The sequence below is a fragment of the Atractosteus spatula genome, chromosome 11, assembly GCF_055471065.1.
Source record: "Atractosteus spatula isolate fAtrSpa1 chromosome 11, fAtrSpa1.hap1, whole genome shotgun sequence".
Classification (NCBI taxonomy): domain Eukaryota; kingdom Metazoa; phylum Chordata; class Actinopteri; order Semionotiformes; family Lepisosteidae; genus Atractosteus; species Atractosteus spatula.
Window position 1 is genome coordinate 26077573 of NC_142716.1, and position 6768 is coordinate 26084340.

Sequence of the window (6768 nt, forward strand, 5' to 3'; positions counted from 1 at the left end):
GGTTCTAATTTAAAAAAAGTCAAAAACCGCACTCAAAATGCAATTTATAGCTTTCTGACAAGAGGAGACACCCAAATTAATAATGTAACATGCCACTGTTTGTGCATGAATAAGGTTATTCTGCTATTTCCTTAGATACTGTACAAGATTCCATGGGTTTTTTTTTTTAATCCCCGGTGGAACCGGGAATCCGTAAGAATCAAGTAATAGGTTTATTCCATGCTGAAAAAAAGAAGAAAGAAAACACATTCCATAAGAATCAGCGCTTTTATATAGCGCCTTTAAAGGTGGCTTCTCAAAACGCTTTACAGGATAAAAACAACAATAACAACAACAACAATATTGTATTTCATTGCACTTTGACAGATCGTCCTTAAATCAATTGTTGATTTAGTTTGACAGTAACCCTAACACTAACTCTATTTTATTTTTTCAAAGAAATGTTTGTTAAAAAAAGAAGTCATGGCTCCAGCTGGATTCAAACACCCAACGTGTGATGTGTGAGTTAGGAACCTAACCCACAGCGCCACTGGCAAGGTCACATGAGGACTGTTGAAAAAGCCCTACAGAAACATTATCAACAGACATCGTACAGCGTGTACTATTCTTGTGTTGCGGTACATGAATATAATTATATCGTTATTAATTTCTTTAGATATGCGATTCCATATTATATTCCCTTTTAATCAAATTCTAAAAGTATGCTTGTTGACTCCGGTATCACGTTAGTTAAAGACTTCGATGCTTAAAATGTTTAGGGAGAAATGGAATACTGGTGTGTATTTTTTCTTTAAAGTACCGAGACCAGCCATGTACTGTATGTTTATGTTCCAAAATTAATATCGTTTATGGCCTTCACACGCGTTACAGTATGCTCCTATTCTTTTTATGCTCAGCTACTAAGATTTCCCTTCAGTGGTAAAATTCCATATAAATATTCAATACTTAAACGGGCACAGTAAAGACATTTAAATCTTTCTACGACCGACCAACACACCACAAGTGCCCCTGTCGGTCAACCAATCACGTACCGCGGTATTCTGCGTCATCTGGCGTCATGATGCGCGATGACGTAGCCAATTACCCCCGGTACGTGCCTGTGCCGCGCATTTTGAATGGCTGCATCTGTAAATCCAGGGTACAGTGTCTATGATTTTTTGTTGTCATAAAGAAATTACTATTGGATTTTAAAGTTTTTTTTTCCTTTCAATAGTTCGTTTTGAAACGATTCACCAGAATGTATTCTTGAGGAGAGTAATGTTTGTGAGATGCTTGCCTTGCCTCGCTTCTTTTAGTCAACTGTTGACTCTTTGTCAACTGCTGCAGTTCAGTTCTACAGAGCTCTGCTGGTTTAAAATGCAGAAAATGAGCTCTAATCGCATAAGATTATTCCAGTTTTTCCACAATGCTCATGTCAAACATGGGCGACCCCTAAAAACAAGAGCTATTTTCGCTTTGTAGGCCACTACATCACCTAGAAATGATCAAGGCTGCTTGACCCTTCTTCTCTTGCCACAGGTTCTGTTCATCTCCCAGAAGCACCAGTGCACCCACAGACTGGCAACAGACACTAGTATTGTTTAAGTGCCCTTTTTATTTTCTAGTGATCACAACAGTTAACACTGTCTGTCCAACACCCAGGACACATTGTACAGTGTCACACTTCTAGAGCAGTATACAGTATGTAATACTCTTTTATGTGTTTTTGGAATCATACAGGTTTATTCTGTATAAGCTGCCAGTCCACGATGAAGGAAGAGGTCTGCGATACCTCTACATGGATGACCATACCAATGGCTGGGTATATGGGAAGAAATTGGTGAATGACTCCAAGAGTGCAGTGGGGCAGACTTTGCAGCCTTTTTTGTCCTACATTCATAAAAAGGTAAGAAACCTTTATTTATAATCTGTGTCATCTCCCAGAAAGTGAGGTCAGGATATACATTGTCTTTTCGATGTGTTTATTTTCACAGGTTTCTCTTATAATTCAAAAGCCTTTTGTGCAATACAAATACAAATTTTGTATTGATATTTTTTATATTCCTTCCTAAAAGACTGTGGACTTTGGGTATCTTCTATACAACGATCAACCTCCAAAGTCATTTAAACCTGCTCCTTCATCTTTTGGACACAGCAAAGGTAAGTAACATTTTATAATGTACAAGACAGAAGGACACAGAAAATGGGGGGGAAAAAAACATCATAGACAGCACAACAAACAATTTAATTGTATCTGTAATACTTGCTGGGTTTGCTTGCTTATTGCTATGATTAAAGCCAAGTGCAATGTTTGCTACATATGCAGGATGTGAATTGTTCATTTTATATATATCTAAAATAAAATATTTTAAAATTTACAGTATTTCAGGGTAGAACATTTACATGTGTGATTCTGCAGATTTTGTCCAAATCATTGATTCAGTAGAAAACCTCTATTTTATGATTACTGTGTATGGTCAAGACATGATGGCACGTCCGAAGTATATACTGTGTCTGAAGAATACTAACACCAGCTTTCTGTGTTTTCTGGTTTTAAAACTTGAATCATAAAGCTTTAAAGTATATATTTCTATCTTGTTTTTGTTCATTTGTTTTTTTTCCAATTTACATTTCTTTGACTGAGGCATCTCATAAGCTAAGAACAAATCTGTTGCCTTCAAAGCTTTTTCTCCTGGTGAAAATCACTGAGTTTAAAAACACCTCTGTAAGTCAATATAATACTGATGTTAATAATAAAAGATTCATCTGCTGGGTAAAACAAAACTAAAGATGCTTGTTTTGGGCTCTAGGTTTCTATTGAATTGAATTTACAGTAGCCCATTTCTAAACGAATACAGTAAATTAAATTGTTGAGATTAAGAAATAAATCTACATACTTCATGGCCAATTGTCAGTTCCAGAGAACTGAAAATAATTAATAGGATTAAGAATAGTCCTATTTTGGACTATGGTTTTCAATTCTCTTAATCTGACTTTTGGCCATGAAGTATGTTCAGTTAAATTCGGTTGGACAAAAAAGCCAAAAGTCAGATTAAGAGAATTGAAAACTAGCCCAAAATAGAAGTTTTTTTGTTTAGTTTGATTAATTATACAGTTCTTGTTTGATTCTTGAACTGAATTGATTAATTGACTTCGTCAGCTGGAAGCAGGCTTGATAATGGACTCTGTTCAAACAGAGCAGACTTGTCCTTTAAAAACATTGAAACTGAAAAACCAGACGGATCAAAAACGATCAAATTTTGAGATTTGAATGCATCTTGTGTGACCTTTTTCAGGGATTGTGATGTTAGACAGACAGACAGGAGTGTGGCTGGTTCACAGCACCCCGGAGCTTCCAGATGTGAAAAATCATTCTACATCATTCTGGCCCTCCAGTTGGCATGAAAATGCACAGACCTTCTTCTGCAGGACTTACACATACAGCACCTTCAAGGATATAGGTAGGCGTTCACATGTACATACAGCTGTGTGAAGCTTTTCTTGAACAACTTTGATTGCTGAGCTTTAGTATGTCCATGGCATTGACATTGCAGCTGTCTATCACTTTCTGAAAGCCTTTGGTACAATTTTTCCAGATTTTAAGATTCAAGTATTGGCAGTTTTTGTTCTGGTTTGGTGCACCTGTTCTTTTCCTATTTTAAATTTACCTGTGGGGCAAAAACTAGTCTATTCTGCTATTTTCTGTTGCAGTGGTTCAATTTCATATGCATGCTTAATATAACCCTGAGAATAGGTAGACACTAATAGACTTACACCTCATTGTGTATACAGATGAAAATAAATACCGAAATAGCCTTAGACTTTCTAATTAAATCTAAATGATGTGTATTGTGGCTGCTGAAAATGTATGTCAACATTTTAGAACTTGGAGGATAGTTAAACAAATGAAAATAAATAAAGGAAACTCTCCAAACTAATGGAAAAAGAAAGGGGGCATTTGACCTGGATGTATGAAAATGCCATGCTTACTGTTGGTTATTTTTCATTCTTGTCTCTACAGCTGTGCAACTCCAGTATATCCATGTATACTCTTTTGACTATCACATCCCCCAAACCTTCCACAGAGACCTTCAGTGTGTGGCTCAGAGAACATGCTATCCCAGGAAAGAGCCTTGGTTTAAGCAGCTGCCCCTGACATCTTTAGCAGGGGAAACTTTTACCAGCTTTGCAAAATACTCTAGATTTAACGACGGTGAGCACCACTTCTTCCCTCTCGAATCTCAATTCCTTTTCATGAAGTTTCTGATAAATGCAAGTCGATTTGAAATTTCCCTTATGCAAATGGCACTACCACCCATACCAATGCCAGATATTGGTTTTAAGATTAAACAAAACGTATTTTTCTGTTCTACAACTTGCTTCAGACATCCCCCTTCATTCGCATTTCTTTTCAAAAGCTGCTCAAACAATGTGTGAGATGGGGGAAAACAACATTGCGAAGGCACAAAACCTGTCAGTGTTCAGAAAAAGAAAGCCAAGGCAGAGCTAGAATCTACAAAAAAAAAATCAGTAAAGTCTATGGATCACGTTTTTTTCCCAACTGATCGCTTCTTTAGAAACTTTTCTCCAATTCGAAATACAGAAACAGTAGTGAACAACACAGTTGCCATGATTCATAAACAATCTCTGTGCTTCATTATTGCAGTTTGTTCCTGGAGAAGTGAAAATGTCACATCAGCTATTTTTCTCATTTTAGATATTTGGAATCAATAGTTAATTTTTTGCATGCCTTATGAATTATCACAGTTCCAGACCAGTACCAGCTTGGAAGAGATGACGAAATGTACTTATTCCTTCAAAATATGTGCTATAACAGCCCCACAGTGATGCTAAGTGTTGGAGTTGGCATAAGTTGTACCAATGATGTTTCTTTCACTGACAACACTACAAGAGCACTGGTGCCCAGCTGGTCATAGAGGTTGCAGTTATCGGACGCGTTTGAGATCGCTTGGATATCCCAAAGTGCCCAGCCTTGTTGTGTTGGTGTTGGTATTCAGTGAATTATGTATCACTGCTGAAACTCGGACAACAATGTCTGATTTACTCTGAACAAGCACTTATTGAGCCTCTCAGAATCTGAATTTATTTTATTTTTACAAAGTCTAACTCTATTGTATGTTGGCCGTTTCTAGCCAGCAAGACCCACTTTCTCACAAAGATTTTGTTGGAACAATATCCAGTTTATTTTTAGCCAAAGCCTTTCCCAATTGAAGATGTATTTATATAAAAAAGCAGACTTCGTTTTGGTGAAACTTTCTCAATCTGCCACCTGGCAACTGAACTTTCCTACATGTTTCTGCGGTTACACTTTAGATTTAAGGTTTCATAGCATCGCTTTCTTTCAACAGAGATTTTATGGGATGTTAGTAAAGCATTCATTTATATTCAGTAGTAATTTAGGTTTAGGATTTGTGTCTGAGGAAGTTTGTAGGTGCTTTATTAACATTCTGTAAAGCCCAATTCTTGAGCAAATTGATTAATAGAATATTTCAATCTTTTATTCATACAACAATCTAAAACAAATGTTTTTTTCTTGGTATGTTGATTTAAACATAAGAAAAGATAAAAATATAACTTGTGTAGCTTCTTTAGATACCATTTAATACCTAAGAACAGGAGAGGTTACATTTGGCCCATTTAGCTAATTTCTTAGTAGTTCATTCAGGGATCTCATCCTGCTGTTTCTTGAAAGGAACCAGGACTTAAATAACACGTGCAGTTTGTTCCATTAAACTCAACTAGTTTTGAAAAGAAATTGATTAATTGATCCAAGGATCTCATTCTGCTGTTACTTTAAAGGTTATTGGAAACGGTTGTCATATTTTATTTAAATACATTTAAAAAAATGTTATGTAGAAAAGGAACAATCCAGTAAGTTTTAAACACCGCCCTTCAAAAGCAATATGTCACACTTCACACTTGATCTACTGTATATTGGTGGTGTTGATTTAAAAAAGAATGTTCTGGGTAGCAGCCAGTACAGTACAGCATTCAGAGAGGGGGGGGAGAAATACACATTCACTTGTTCTTGGGTAGAAAGTGTGCCTGGGACAGATTCTAACATGGAACCTGTGACTCTGTTCCGTTTCAGATCTCTACTCGGGTTTGCTGGTTAACTATTTAGGAGACGACTTCTTTGCCAAAAGTTGGGGGAAGCTTCATCGGCCTCTGCCGTTGAATTGCTCCGTGGCGCACAAGGTGTACAACGTGACGACGATGCAGCTGCCAGAGGCCAGGCCTTTCGGCATCATGGTGGACCACTCAAAGTGGTGTGTGATGAAGGGTGGGGGTCCGCACTGGACCTGCATCGCGGACACGAACTGAGAGATCAGTCAAACGAGAAGAGGAGGCGGGGCTGTGTGCACAAGCAGGCCTGGAGTGTGGAAGGCCTTCCTCACAGTAGTTGACACATTTGAGGACTGCCAGTAACACGTGGCTGGCAGAAATAGACGAACAAGAAAGGGCTGCTTTTCAAAAGATACTGCATAGTTTTTCCAAGTCAAAGCAAATGGTGGTAAGTAATATGTAAGAAAACTCTGCAGTAGCTCAAGTAGGTAGTGCGTCAACACGCGTAGGCTGCAAAAGAGAAGAAAAGAAACGGGAACTGACACCTGAAGAAGACTCTACAGCTGAAATATTGTTTCTTTTCTTCTCTTTTCAGCATGGAATAAACCTTTACATGTTCCTAAACTATTCAGTACTGACCTTAATAGCAAAAGTAAAATTTATTTAGAAAGGATATGTATCATGAGGAAGTCATGCATCTAA

The 6768-nt window shown here is 37.4% G+C and overlaps 1 pseudogene; it reads left to right on the forward strand.

Moving 5' to 3' along the window:
• The first annotated feature begins 1057 nt into the window (after positions 1–1057).
• On the forward strand, positions 1058–6429 carry LOC148823738 (deoxyribonuclease-2-alpha-like; annotated as a pseudogene).
• The last annotated feature ends 339 nt before the right edge of the window (positions 6430–6768 follow it).